Source organism: Cryptotermes secundus, unplaced genomic scaffold, assembly GCF_002891405.2.
Source record: "Cryptotermes secundus unplaced genomic scaffold, Csec_1.0 scaffold957, whole genome shotgun sequence".
Taxonomy (NCBI): domain Eukaryota; kingdom Metazoa; phylum Arthropoda; class Insecta; order Blattodea; family Kalotermitidae; genus Cryptotermes; species Cryptotermes secundus.
This window is the reverse complement of record NW_019738979.1, coordinates 19,204-35,691: the sequence shown is the minus strand read 5'-3', so window position 1 is coordinate 35,691 and position 16,488 is coordinate 19,204. Positions and strand designations below refer to the sequence as shown.

Genomic DNA, 16,488 nt, shown 5'->3' with positions numbered 1-16,488 from the left:
ACACATATTGGGTGTGGGTTGCCCAACTTAAATCTTCAGTAATGCAAATACCCAAAAATTTTACATCCACTGAATAACCCACCTCCTTATTATTTAAATAAAAAAGGGGTCTGGTAATTTGAATAGATCTACTTCCCTGGAAAAAATAATACCTTTGACTTATCCATGTTTATTATTAAACGATTTTCATAAAACCATTTTTCTAATTGAGTCTTTACATTTTGAATTTTTTCATTTAACGATAAAATACTTTTTCCAGTAATCAATATATTATTTTATATAATATTATTTTTTCTGGGAAGTAGATCTATTCCAAGCACCAGGCCCCTTTTTTATATAAATAATAAGGAGGTGGTTTGTTCAGTGGATGTAAAATTTTTGGGTATTTGCATTACTGAAGATTTAAGTTGGGCAACCCACACCCAATATGTGTGTCAAAAACTTAGCAGTGTGTAACTTGCAAAATTTGAGTCTGTGTTGAAATACGGTATTATTTTTTGGGGTGGGGTGCAAAAGGACTCTGAAACTCTATTTAAACTGCAGAAAAAATGTGTAAGGGTGATAAAAGGCGTTAAAAATAGAGTTTCCTGTAGAAATTTGTTTTGTGATTTAAAGATTTTAACTGTTACTTCCTTATATATTTTTGAGATCCTATGTTTTATAATAAAATATAATATTTATACCACCCAGTATTCTGATGTTCATGGCTATAACACTATTCATAAACAAAATTTGTATGTACAATTTTGTAATACTGAGCATAGCAAGAGAGGGGTGATTAGTATGGGAACCAAAATATTTAATGTCCTTCCAACTGAATTAAAGAATGTTAAAAATTTTAATGTTTTTAAGAAGAAACTTAAGACTTATTTGTTGTGTAATGTCTTCTATTCTCTTCAAGAATTTTTTAATAATTGTTGACATGGACTGCTGGTAGATAAATCTGTCTGTATGTTTATAATATTTATTCTTTTGTCTTTTTGGAGTATTTATTATTCTTTAATTAAGTTAAAAATGTATTTTAAAATGTATTGCTGTATTATAGTGATAAATCACTGTGTGGTTATGTTATTTTTGATGTGAAGTTGTTAATATTTGACATGTCCAATTGTAATTCTCTACAGCTATGGATGAAATAAATAATAATAATAAAGAGGATTGCATACAAGGTTTTTGTAGAGAAACCTGAAGGAAAGAGACCACTAGGAACACCTAGATATAGACAGGATAATATTAAAATGGATCTTAATGAAATAGGATATGGATGTGGACTGGATTAATCTTGTTCTAGACAGATACCAGTTCCAGGCTCCTGTAGACACAGTAATGAACCTTTAAGTTCTATAAAATGCTGCAGATTTCTTTAGTGGCTGAGCAACTGTAGACTTCTCAAGAATTAGTTGGCTCTGTGGAAATGGTTGGTTGGTGTTCAAAGATTACTATTCTTTCTTACAAACTAAGAGAGATGAAAATGTTTGTACAGTGTACTTTGGACTTTATTTCTGTAACATTAACTTGTAAACAAAACAGTGACTTCTTTATTTTCCTAAGCACTGGACTGAACTCACAGGAACAAAAGTCTTGTTTGTGAGATACCTAGCTCTTTATGCATTATTAAGGTAACTGTATTTTGTTCTTTAGCCTAGCAAATGTGCCCATTATCACCTCAGCTTTTTATAAATTAAATTGTAGTGATATAATGAGAGTGATTATCAATTTTAGCAATCTTATAAGCATTTTCACTTTGTCCAAAACAAAGTTCTTCTTATAAAAATTTCTTGTGCCATTTTTTTTGTTGTATAAATAATAACAGGCACTTTAACCCCCTAATTAACATATGCAGCATTGTGAACTGCACAAATCACTGAATTAATCATGTTCCAAAATGAGACAATGTGACATTGCACATGTTTTCTGTCATTTACCACTGTGACACTTCATGGTAATCACTTTATGCATTGAATGGCACTTGACTGCCTAGTGACAAATCAGCAGTGGATTTGAAAAGGTAGCTGTATTAAATACTGCATATTGTCTTCCATAGCGAGACCACAGAGAGAATTAAAGGAAAGTGGAAGACAGAAAAGTCTTAGATTGTAAATTATGTTCACATTATTTTAAAATCTTCTGATTATGGTTCTAGCATTCCTCCTAACTCTCTTATAAGGACATATAAAAATGGGCTTAAACTATTCTTGAAATGCACGCAGTTTCTTTCAGGGTTTCTACATTTCCATATCTTTGCACAATGCTTGCATAATTTTGGTTCATAGGTTACCATAATCTTCAGATCTCTCAAGAGTTTCAAATATCCATCCATCATCATTGCATTGTACCAAACTACCATCACAGACAATGACAATAACACTGACATATACCATACGTACACCAACTCTTATTAGCGTGAGGATATTCCGGACATCACAAGCCTAAGAATATATATATATATGGATACCATGTACTTTGTTGGCTACTATGTACTTCACAACACCCAGCTTGGATTGCTAACTGTTAGAACTACTATGCCCACACAAACATACACCCATACACCACACACTCACACTAGGACTGGACTGAACAGGTTAACAGAAACAACTCATTGTTTTGCTACTAAAGCATAATTTTCCTCTCAAGAGTCTTGTGGCAGGGTCTGCATTTATTTGTTTCATGATATTTTGTCTGTGTACTGCACAAGATACATGGACTAAGGAAATGAAAAGTTTGAATTTACAATACTTCTGTGTTCCAGTTTATATATATATATTAATTTTTTCTTGTATGAACACAATAATTTCATAATTTATTGAAGTTCCGAGTGTTAAGATTACCTGACATAGTCACAGGTTTATTGTTTCAATATTTGTTTATGGCTATTCCAGTTCCTGTTGAAAGAAGTTAAGCAAATTCGTCACCCAAAAACGAGATATATTTATTAAAACATAATTTTCTTTGTCCTTGAAAGTTCTTAGATAATTGTAGATATATTACATAGGCCAGTCCAGCCCCAGTGCAGACACACACACACACTTAAGGTGTAGAAGGAAACTTTATTGTATTAATTTATAAAATTCATGTGGTCAGGGCAGAAAAACACAGGTTAAGACAAATGTAGGAGATTAACACCAACCTATTGTATTGCTCTGGAAAAATGTTACCTTCAATAGAATCAGTATCAAACTCAGTATTATTAACTGTTCATTTGAATACATTGCACTAGTTCAGTTCAGTCTTCTGTTCCAAGACATACAGGATGGACCATATCCTATCGAGAGCAGTCATACACCAACTACTGATCAGCATCAATCAGAATGAGTCACAGTAGTAAAAATAAGATAATGACTTTTTGTAATGAAATTGTCTGATTGAGTTTGTTGGACGTACAGATAAGAAATTACTTATTTTTACTACTCTCTCATATTTATGCTAAGTGATATGACAAAGAGCAAAAACAAGATGCTAGAACAATGTTTAAGCAACATATGGCACAATTGCACTGTATAAAATCTAATGCTCTGCAATCTGCTCATAATTAGCCACATTCTTAGCAAGACTTTTCTCATGAATCACTGCTTTCATGTAAAGCTTGAAAAAATGTTTCCTGAAGATATCTACAGGCAAAATCAACATCTTCATAAAAGTATTTATATCATATTCTATGAATACTGTCATGAAAAATGACTAAGATCCTGTATATCTTGTATCGCAATCACCACCACCACAATATGCTACAAACAGTACACTGAAAAATACACAGGATTAGCTTAACACAGGTGAGGCATGTTTATTGAGTGCTACACTGACTTTCAAATAAAGGGGGTGGAGGAGGGAAGTCTCTGTAGACAGGACTAGTTCGAGGGTACTGAGTAGCTAGAATCAATGTTACAGCACTTTGCTGATATACTTTACTTGCACCAAACAACTATATTGCTCACACATATCACCATATATCTTCTTACTCCTTATACAAGAAATTCTGATTGATCTCCACGTGAGTCTGACTTATTCTAATAAAATAAATATGTGACTGTACTGTACATTGAAACACCAGGATGCCAGTGTAATTAGTATAGTTGAATGTAAAGTGTGGCATGTGGCACAATTAGGGAACAAAGAGATGCAAAGAGCTGTAATACTGATAAGATCAGATGATTCCTTTTGGAACAGCACAAAATATTGTTATTGACGACATAATTTGTGAACTAAGCTCTAGGACATTTTGTGTGTAAAATGGAGTGCAGTGAACAGTAGTGAAAGACTGGCTTATTGTCTTATTACAAGTCACTATTTTACTGCATACAATTAGCCATGCAAGCAGGACAATCAGCCATATCAGAAACGACATTCAGCTGCATAAATCAAATACAGCAAAGACTGTGTAAGCATGACAACGTTTGGGATCAAGCTTTGACAGAAGAAGACAAAACAAAACATTTCTCATATGTATGACAAAATTTTGTGTGAAAGGAAAAGGTACAATGAAAGTTCAACTACTGAAGTGCATAAACCATTATTTTAAATATTTATATTTCCAAGTATCAACAGCATCATGTGTATAAAGTTAATATTTTTTTATTGATTATAGAATAATTTATAACACCATCCAGTGTGATTCAGTTTGTAGATATTTACTGCCTTTACAAGTTTTGGTCAGCTGTGACCATCTCCAGAAGGCATAGGATCAACATGTTTAGGAACTACTATTACAAAGTTCATAATACATATTTAGAAGCTATTATATAAAAATATTTACAGTTATTTAGATTAAAGATTTTATTAATATCTAATATTTAAGATCTTGGGCCAATATGGTTTGTGTCCTTGTGTCCTTATTTGGCATCCTCAGAGGTCCACACAGTGATGCCCTCTCTTTTTTAGCTTCTTAAGATTCTGTGTTGTTATGATGTCTAGTTGTTTCCCCTTTGGCTGTGTTTTGAGGCAGTGCCTAAAAAAATGGAGCATGACTGCATGGACCTCGGAGGACACCAAATAATACCCCAAATTTCTGTTTTAACAGAAGAGGCACAAGGACACAAACCACATCAGCCCAAGATCTTAAATATTATATATTAATAACACCTTTAATCTAAATAACTCTAAATAATTTTTATAGAATAGGTTCTAAATATGTATTATGAGCTTTGTAATAATAATTTGTAAACATGTTGAATCTATGCCTTCTGTAGATTGTCATAGCTGACCAAAACATGTAAAGGCAATAAATATCTACAAATTGAATCACATTGGATGGTGTTAGCGATTATTCTATAACAGTTTACTGGTGTGACAGACCAAAATGAATGAAGTTAAATTTTATATTGTATTTCGACAAATAAACCCATAAAATGCTACTAATATAAACAATGAGGAAATTGTATGTTTCTGTCTTTTCTGTCAGTAAATGTGTATATTCTTTCAGTATACAATAATTGTTTCTTGAAAGCATGACTGGGATACACAAATGACTTTCTCAAAACCCAGTTACTTATTTGATCAAGTAATGCACTCTGCCAATTTGTTAATGCCTTCACTGCTTCATGATAAGAATTAATTTGAGCTTATAGTAATCTCAGTACCAAGTATGACAGCAAAATTACTGCTTCCATTACTACTGTTTTAGTGTTATTAAGTTCCTTTGTTCCACATTTTTCTATGAAATTAATTTTTCAATTAAGGTTTTATTTTTTATGTAACAGTAATAGTCTATGAAACTGAAATAATTTGCAGTTGTGAAAGCATAATTTTATCATCACATGTTGTTTTTAAAAGTAAATTAATCATCTGTGCATAAGTTTATTTCGTTTCATGGATACCTAAAGAACAGTTTTCTGCAATTGTGATAATTTCCTATACAAGCCATTGAAACATACTGTGTCATTTGATAGGGTTGCTTTGTTATGAAACCATGTACATTGTTCTGCATAATAGCATTTTCCATCTTTCTGTCTGATCCGCGAATAAGACAGTTTATTGTCTATGTGAACACTAAGCCCATAGGGAGAAAGGATACTTAGGAACATACTGTTTGAACAAACAAGAAATATAAAAATACCACTGTACATGACAAACAGATGCATTCACTAGTATCATGTAAGTGACAATGTGAATAAAATATTGTTGATGATGTATACTTTGGAATGAATTTGCTGAAGGTATGGGCATTTTGCATTTCTGAATACTTAAAGAATTCTGTTTCACCTTAATATTCATTACTATAAACACAGGATGACTTTGTCTAATTAATAAACTGCCACTCAGTTGCAAACTATAGGTTGTTATTGAAATTTTAGAAATACTATCACAAAAATAATGCCTTTATATTTGGTATTTATATTGTTACCTTTAACAAAAAAACTCTTCATTAATATGTTAGGTTATTCTAGTAGTTTATGAAAGCAGATAGAAAGGTATTTATAACTTTGGGTAACAGAGGTGCTTTTATCTGACCACAGTGCGTAGTTAATGTACACAGAAATTAATTTCTTTACATCCAATCATGCTTTCCAATTTTTCATAAAATACTACCACAACACACATGCTAGGCAACAAGCTATGTAGCACTAAATTATATACAATTATGTAATTATTATACTGCTATATAGGGGTTTATATGCTTTGAATTGATAATTCTCATTTCTGTTTCTGTTAACAAACTAAAAAGTTTCTGATACAAAAATACTTACGTGTAGTTTTTGTTTGATTTTTTGAAGCGGCATGCAAATGTGTCGAAGGGCACAACCATATACACAGGCCAAAAGCAGAGCAGAGTAAATTTGGGGGAAAAAGAGAGAGAAAGAATCAACATGAATAACTGCTCCGATCCAAACGACCGAATACTGGTCCGTATTTGGTTTCGTTGTTCCGAGCTGAGCGAGACTGCCTGCGACAACTGCATTCCTTCCTGAGCGGGCGGGACTCCACTTTCAACCATGTGGCTCATGTCTGTCAGTCACTTCCTCTACCACAGTCAATTCACCCATATGAAATCCAACAGATGCTATCCAATATAATTTATCAAAGCATCTAAGAAAATAACTCGATACATTATACACACTGGAACACATGCACTGAAATATTAAAAGTTGAAATGTATTTTCGGTGCTTAGTTTCAAATACTCTCTCGTCTTGCCTTTTTCATAAACCAAATGAAGTATAAAGTACAAATCTGTTGGTAGAGTACTCAAATGGGATTTTTAGTAACTATGTAAATAAAATTTTTTATTGGACTTACATTTGTGCTTCACCCTCAGATATCATGTTTCTATAATTTAAGGGTAATTTCATAACTAAGCCTGAAATATGTAACTTACAAGAGTCTTTATTGTAATTTACATACTATGACTGTTTAAATTAACTTTACTGATATTAATAGTATACCATGTTTGCTGTAACTGATGAATGAAGTATGTTTTGTTTTGTAATATATGTTTACCTTAAATATTCAATATTTCCAACTCATACAAGAAAATTCTATCCAATAATAAAGATAAAAGTTAATCTATTATGTTTCATTATTCATTGTAAAATATACATATATGGCGGTCTAATGGTTTCACACACACACACACACACATATGTGTGAGTGTGCACTTATGTGTTCATATGAGAGAGAGCGCTCGTTTGTGGGTGTGTGAGAGGGAGAGCTGGTGTGCATATGTCTGACAGAGAGAGTGAGTGTGCTGGTGTGTGTGTGTGTGTGTGCGTGCGCATGTGCAATGCTGCCTTTGCCTTTATATTACAGGGATTGCTCTTGCTATGACATTTATAACTGAATTTCATATGCAAATGTGAAATTTTCCTCTTTGTGCTAATCCTTATCCTTTCAGGTACACCATGAAAATTTGTAGGCGAGTGTAGTTGTATCTCCATATATAGTAATATATTTTTAAAGTCTGTGAATTGCTCAAAAAGTTTTATAATCAGAATTTGTTAATATGTACCACTGACTCAAAATGTTTTCTTCAGTTACTGGCATACTAATTTAGTAGTGCTATTTCAAATCCATTATTCAGAGTTACAAATACGATAATGAATTAATAAGGAATGGGATAATAAAGTAAAGGACTGCAGAAATGTGGAAGAATCTTGAGTATATTTATCATCATAGAACCTATTCACAATGGAGCAAATAAAAACAAACACCAATTATTTTTGTTTCAAATCTACATGCATTTTGTGGCTCCTATTAATTAAGATAAAGAGGACTGTAATGATATTATATATACCATTCACATTGCTTTTGTAATGTTTCAAGTTTTTAACTCATACCATTGTCAGCTGGAGAGATATTTTAAATAAATAGATGAAAGTATAGTTTCCAAAAGAAATGAATAGAACACAATATATGAAATGAATTCTAAGGTTAAAATTATGTACAGACATAATGAATACACACTTTGTGAACCCTGAATTTGACCTTCAAAAGTATATAATCTCTTACCAAAAAATAGGCTCGGTTTGTTTCCTCTTATTATTTTTAAGTGCTTTCATATGGGTGAACTGATAGCTAATGGACAGAGGAAAGACACTAGATATGAGTCATTTGGTTTTTTCAGGCTGCATGTTACACGTTCCAACAGTTTTAATTTTCATTGTTGATAAATCATTTCCTGGAGGCTGTAACTGTACTTATTAGAACTGTTTTACACAATATACTTGAATCTCAGAAAACTGTATTATTCTTTCACTTCACTTCATTAGGCTGAGGCAGACTTTGATGTATAAATATTGATCCCTAAGTATAGAGACATGTTTTTGTAATGGGGAGGCCATGTGCTAAATTAGCAACCAAACTATCTTCTCAAATACTATATATTCATAAACATGTGTCAAATGTTTATGGCATAAAGATAATTCAGAGAATTGTTGAAATATTGCATCATGCAGCCTAAGTGGAGACATCACAGGGCAAAGCAAGTCAAACATTGCAATAATTAGTAATGAAATGGAATAAAATCACTCCTTTCAAAACTTATTTGTGCTGTAACTAATTTTAGATTTCAATACGGCAATTAAAACATGTATAATGTTACATCCTAGGGTTCAATGCTGGTGACATCAGAAATGTAAATGTACACTTAATGTTCAAACCATGTCATAAAAATATTATATTCATCATAACAAAGCTCTTGCAGCTGACACTGTAGCAAGTACTTGAAAATAAATATCTAATTTCATGTAACCTACAAATACAAAAATGTCATAATTAATGAATTTTTGTGACTTATTAATGCATTTGTTACAGACTTAAAATAAATACTAATTATCATGACTAATTTTATATAGCATTTTGTAATAATTAATACCTACATATATTTAAAAGCTCATATTAATTAAAATAAATTTCATTAGTAAATCTTAAATTAGATCATATCTAAAAATTGATGTTTAATTGGAATTGAACCCTTGGAACAAATAAGGTTTAAATTCTTATGTGTTACTGTATTACATATGCTGTTTAAAAATTAACACAACAAAACTGGAGCATGATCTGCAAAATGACATGCAAATCAATGTATTGTTTTACAAAACTTTAGAACAATGCTTTTAAATGTAATATGATTTGCATGCATTAGTAGAAAAATGAACAATATTTAAATAGAAATCCTACAGCATACAAAATCAAATGAAATATACATTGCAATTTGCATGAGGCGTTCAGCAAAGTGTGACCACAGTAATATTTGTTTTAAGAAACTCATCTATCAATGGAACAATATTTGGTGTAAAGTAAAGTGTGTATCACCAAACATTGTGATAGATGGTTTGCTTTGTTTGTTGCTTTCATGTGACACTTGGAAAAATACACATACTTCACTAGTAGTTCACTGTAATGTGTTGTTTGCTTGCAATATATGTTTCATCAATCTTATAGCATGCAGGCAAGTTGACAGGTGCTGAAAGTTTTCAACCCTGAAGTGCTTGCATGAGAATTTGATTAATTCCTGTTCGACTGATGTAGCCTCATATTTTGTTTAAAAAGTACTCCATTTGCCCTGAAACATGTGTTTATGTGCTTCTTTCTTACATATTATACGTATTCTAATTTTAACTGTCATATAATAACTAATTAAATTAAAACATGTGACTGGATGTTTGTTAATGAAAGAATTATAAATTCATTGACTATACTTAAAAGTAAGAACAGTAATTCTGTTAATTTAAAAGAAGTCAGTGCTTCCCGTACGTGACTAGGAATTTTCCACAAATTAATGAAATTTTAGTATGAGGAAGTTACGATTAAGAATATCTTATAACTATAGATATGTATGCATATATTAATGCAGAAGAGAAGTTAAATGATTTTCATTATTATTGTTTTCCTCTTCAGTATTAGGTTTGCTGAGACCTATTAGGTATACAGAAAACAGAATCCTTCTGTCACTTCAAGAGGCTTTACCAAACTTGTTTCTTTTTGGCATATATTTTAAGATGATTTATGGAGTCCTATCAGAGCTTATCCTGTCAACGTATCTTCCATTTTCTTCTGCAATGCTCTATAAATTCGGTTATTTGTGAAACTTGGAGTGTGTTCATTATTTTAAATCAATACATATCGTGAAGTATTTTTGGTAAAATCATCCTCATGTAGTTTAGCACCATGCCGTGAACATGTACTGAGGAGGCATATAATTTAAATAGTACGACCAGTTGTATTTGTTCAGTTTCAATATGAAGTTCTGTTATTGAGGAATATGAAATAATATACATTAAAGTTCGAATGATAGCCACCATCTCATAAAAATCAGATCATGCTTTAATTATTGTAATAAAAATAGCTAAATTTCTGGGTCTTAAGAAAATTGAGAAATTTCAACCACTTTTAAGAACTAGTTAACAATTCTTCCTTATTGAAGCGTCAGTTTACTTGATCCTTAAACATAATAAGTTTGTGTTTGAAATTGGGCAGTTGTTTTGCCTCACTGTAAATTCTTTTATAAAGGATATTAGTCTAAGTGTAGTAAAGATCCTTCCATTTCACTCCAAATAATCATGTACTGTGTACTTACTTTTAAGCCTTAAAACTGTATTTAAATCATCAAGTATTATCGGATACTTTATCAGAATATACGCACTTTCTAAATATTTTTAAAATATATGATAAAGTGAAAGAGAAAGAAGACATATGTACATAGTGAGACATTTTGGTAACTATGCTGATGCATGGTGTTTCTGCTATGAGTGCCCACTGAATGGGTTGCCACCTTTTCCACTCAGTTTTGGCAAATACATCATAGAAGGATTGTTACGGATCCACGTGGAGCATGTTTCTTACTTATTTCTCATGTTAAATTACATCTGCATAAAATACAAGGCCCCAATTTGTTCTTGCAGGCAAGATATACCAAACATCAACTTTGCATCATGGAAGAGAATTTTATGTATGAGATGTAGATTTTCTGCACTTAAGTATCTGTTACTATGTATGTCATTCACCCATGCTGATGTTATATAACGATGTCAGCTAAGCATTCACGGATTTGGAGTGCTTTCAAAGTCTGGCCTCTGAATTAATTTCACCTAGAATTCAAATTATCTTGGGGGAAGAAGCCAATAAAGCAGCCCATGACTCTGTAGCTTCAGCGTATAACTATCGACAAGCAAAATTACCCTCTTGGACCTAAATAATGATCTTCCTGGTCTGGAGAGTCTGCTAGAACATAAGCGGAGGTTAAGGAAACTGGCAAGTAACCCAGAATCCAGCATGTAAAATGGCTGCAAATTGGGTCGCCAAAACCATCAGATGAATGACCCGTAGAAAGGCATTGAAATGGTGGTAAACAAAAGCATGGAACTCAGAGATTACACCTCAAGCTATGTGGCCTATTGCAAAATCACTTACGAAAAGGGATGGACCAAAGGCACCAACCGCTGTTCATGGCTGTTTAAGAAATAATCACCCGAACAAGAATGTCAACGCGATTGCGAATTGCTTAGAAAATCAGTTCACATCTCATGACCTGTGACGAAAATCGTGAGCAACAGGTGGAGACAAGAGTTCATACTCTGCTTGCATCTGTATGTGACACCCTCTTTGAAAAATTAGTCTGTGTGACATACTGAAATTAGTAGAAATACTGAAACTGAGAAAGGCTTGTGGACTTGATGGTATTCCAGACGAATGTCTCAGGTGTCTTCCAAGAAGACCACTGGTTCATCTGACACAATTATTTAATCACTGCCTTTGGCTGTCAAATTTTCTAAAGCCTTGGAAGGAACCGAAAGTTATAACCTTACCAAAACCCAGTTAGGACCCAAAACTCCATAAAAATTTACATCCGTTTAGCCCCTTGTCTACAACAGGCAATCTATTCGAGAAAGTTCTGAACATAATCCAAGGGCACACTGAATAAAGTTGCAGTTTGTTTTCCATGCCCATCACAGCACGACACTTCGAAGTGTAAGGATTATGGACCATGTCATCTTAAATTTCAACAATAACGTGTATTGTATTCTTGGATACTGAAAGAGCCTTTGATACAACATGGCACCTTGACTTGCTATATAAATTTCCTAAATTAAAATTTTTGATCAGTCTAATCAAGCTTGTTTTTTTTCCCCCTCAGAGAAAATTCATAGTTTCGAAGTTGAAATGACTACACCATACAAGCAGGGGTGCCACAAAGTTCCATCCTGTCCCTCACACTGTAATATATATATATATATATAGTACAGTGTGCGGGACAGGATATATATATAAATGATACGCTCTAACATCTGGTGTTTATCTAGAGCTCTTTGCTGATAACACCTGCATATATGCGACAGACCACAAAGAGAATTATGTTCTCAAAAAGCTGCAACGAGGTCTCATTGCTAATGAGACATGCTGTGAGTGCTTGTACATAAAAATCAATTAAAATAAGACTCAGACTACTTTTCTAACAGACTTAGGCCTCCTGAGGCTCATCTTACATTGAATGGACGGAATATCCCCTTCGTCATTCATGTAAAATATCTTGGTGTAATCTTCGATATGAGGATTACATAGAGACTCTACATAAAATGAACGACGCCAAGGTCTTCAGAACATTTATTAGAATCCGGTCTCTATTGAAAAGTGGTCGTGAGTCTCAAGGGGCTTGGCACCAAGAGGAACTTATTGGCGGTAAACCACCAGTCGCAAGGTAACTCTGGCTCTGATTCTGACGGTTATGAGTTCCCTCACGACTCACATGGTTGGTTGGCTGACTGACCTTCGATTGTGTCATAACTTTGACTTTGACGGTCATGAGTTCCATGGGACTCGGAACCATGAATTACTCTGCTGCTGAGAGCCAGCAGCAATTTAGCAGTTACCCAAAGTCACCAGACAGTAAAATACGGCCATGAGTCCTGTGTGACTCAGAACCAAGGATAACTATGCTGGTGAGGGCCAGAAACAATATATCAGTCAGTCGGTTCCAGTTTGAGCAGGAGAAAGTCATTTAGTGAGTGCCCACTTGAGTCACCCCCCAATAGAAGGGGAGTGACCAGTATTAGGCAGACCCCTTCTTCTGTTGAAGAGGCCCCGCTTTTAAACTCATACAGTTCGACAAGAAAACAAAACCTTGATCATGGATCCTGACGGGACTTGAAACCAAGAATTGCTGCTCTGGCGAAGGCCAGCAGCAATTTAACTGACAGACCGTCACTTGGAGTGTGTGGGAGTGGGAGTGACAGTGAGAGCCAGAAGTCACCCCCAGTAGACGAGAAGTGACCAGACCCCTTCTTTCGGCGAAGAGGAGACCAAATTTCAAATTACATAAAGGTCGGGAAAGAATAAAAGCACAGTTGTGAGTCACGGCGGGGCCCAAAACCAAGAATGACAGTGCTGGCGAGGTCCATCAGCAATTTGCTAGACTGGAGTAGACAGTCAGTCGGCAGGAAAAGTGAAGCATGATCATGAGTCCCGTGAGACTCGGAACCAAGAATCACTGTGCTGATGAGGACCAGCAGCAATTTATCAGTCAGTCGGTAGACAGAGTCGGTGGTTAGTCTTGTGTTGCATTGTTAGACGCCGCTACGAAGCAACGACTAGTGAAGACACAGAATACTTGGCGTTTGCAGTAGTGATTTGTAGAGTGTGTAGATCAGGAATGTCCAACTTCAAACAGGTTGTGATCGACTTTTCAGTGTCAAAACTGTCAGTGAACTACCACCCTCTCCTATCATCATACCTCGCTTTAAGCAAAAATATTGGTAGAAATAACACAACACATGATGTTTGTTGTAAAAGCAACTAGTAACTGGGCTGTGTCTCTGATGTCTGTAGATTCTTCCAATTGGAGGGAGAAAGCAACACAATTGGAAACATCTTTCAACAACTGTTCAGTTATGTTTCCACACATCATTTCTATTCGCCGCACAATGGTGTCTCTTGATAATTGAAGATCTTGAATAGTAGCTATGATCTCTTTATTTTCAAAACCTTCAAAATGATTATCAGCTATTTCAAGAAAACACTCTTTTACAAACTCCCATTCATTGAAAGGTTTGCATTTTATAACGATCAGATTGCTGACCTTGACGAATGATTTGGTTGCATTGTTAGAAAGTGACCTTGGTTTTGCTATCAACTGTTAGTGAGCAGCTAATTTCGGTTTAATGTCTCTGAGCTTAAGTTTACGTATTTCACTTTTGGCTGGAAAATCAGCATAATACTTATTGCTAGGGAGAGCATTATAATGACGTTCCAGATTACCCTTTTCTGGCAAGGATACTGAGGCATTGCATTTTCCACTATACTGAGGTAACTGTTTCATCTGACACACATACACAGATTATTTCGAAATCAATAAAATAACATGGGCAGAGCTCTTACTGTCCCTTTGATTACACTGAGCTCATCATTTGTTTAACGCACAGCAATGCGACAAATCTCCACTAACAGCTAATATAATAATATGTCTCAATTGTTAGTTCCATGTATGGGGATTCACAGTTGACTGGAGGGACGGAACGAAGTGAATCACACGTTCGGTCAATCACCCTTGCATCAGAACACACGCGGCTAACGAGTGATGAAATAAGAATTCATGTGATAAGGATAGAGTAGGGTCTTCCCCACAGTTCACTTAACACAAGTGTAAAGCAATTTTCAGGTAAGCTACATAAGAACAGAAAAATAGGAATGACTAATACATATTTTCCCTTCAAAATCTGAATATAATCATATTATATTACAAGTGAATTTATATGCTTTTTATGTATAATTTCTTTATAGGCCTATGAGATCGACCAAAAATCGTCCTGCAATCGATATGCCTGGTGTAGATTAATGAAATTGTTATAATTATTTGTAGTCGTGAGTTGTAAGCATTCATTATATCCAGTTATCAATCCAAATCACGTGTATAGTCGCTAACATGTGATGATACTGGTACCAGAAGTGGGCTAGGACTGAACTGTTGGATTTAGCAAATTCTGCAACAGTGCTTTGGAATACGTGACATATTCATGACCAAATTGGAAACGCTGCTAAACCTCGTAGCGAATATCCAAACAGCTCTGGATTAGATGGAAGCCAGAGTGAACATAAACCAAGAAAAGGCGAAACTCATTCAATAAGTGATGGCAGGCAGATGAGAATAGAGGAAGGTCTGCTAGGAAAAGATAGAGGCTAATCAAATAAATACAAAGGACAATTAAGAAGTGATGGAGGCCATGATAAAGTTCAGCCAAAACAAAATGAAGGCCACGGTGAAAATACGGAGGTCGCAATAAATACGATTCGATCCAAGCTAGAAGAGGCCATAAAAATTCCTCAGAATTTGAGGAATATAGGTCGATATGGAAACGACACATCATGGGCTGGACACCAGGATAGCAGAAGTCGAAGCCTGAGCTAAGAGCGGACCTTGAGGGGATGGATTGATACCATGGGCCATTTTCCGTCAGCAGCTAAGGACTGTGGTAGAGCACAACTACTGGACTCTTCGCAAGAAAGCCACATGCATGGCATCCCAAACAGAGCAACATGCAGAGGGGTTACTGAGGTGCTTGAGAATCGCTACAGTGACTACCACCTGGAAGCAGCATGCAACTCTGATCCAGCTCGTCAGGGAATCCCTACAGGAGTTTGTCACCGCCATCGATCACTTGGCTCACCGTGCCCAGGTCAAACTACCCGAACATCTAATTAGTAAAGAAGTCGCCCATGTATTCTCCAGCAGGATAAGGGAGCGAGATGTAAGATGACACCTGGAGGGCAGGAGGGCACTCAGTGAAGACTTCTAGCTCGAGGCAGCCAAAATAGCAGATGGGATCCTGCAAAAGACAACCAGGGCGTTCTGTACGAGCCATTCTCCCCAACTGAAAGAGGAGACTACCAACAGCATATGTGCTGACACTGTGGGAGCACCCACACTCTTGGAAAGGATTGCCCCCATGATTAGGATGAAGAAGACGACTGAAACTCGAGAAACGAACATGAGCCAACAAGAAGAGGCTGGATTGCAGCAGCAGACACTTGCCAAAGACCAAGTACAGCAGGATGGAATGACCCTTGGT

At 35.0% G+C, this 16,488-nt stretch overlaps 1 protein-coding gene across 1 annotated transcript in view; it reads right to left on the bottom strand.

Annotated features, from left to right (window-relative positions):
* Positions 1 to 16,488, bottom strand: part of LOC111871527 (synaptotagmin 1) — a gene marked incomplete at both ends in the record, with an annotated part of 39,873 nt that overhangs the window by 11,503 nt on the left and 11,882 nt on the right. The gene's annotated exons all lie outside the window — the stretch shown is intronic.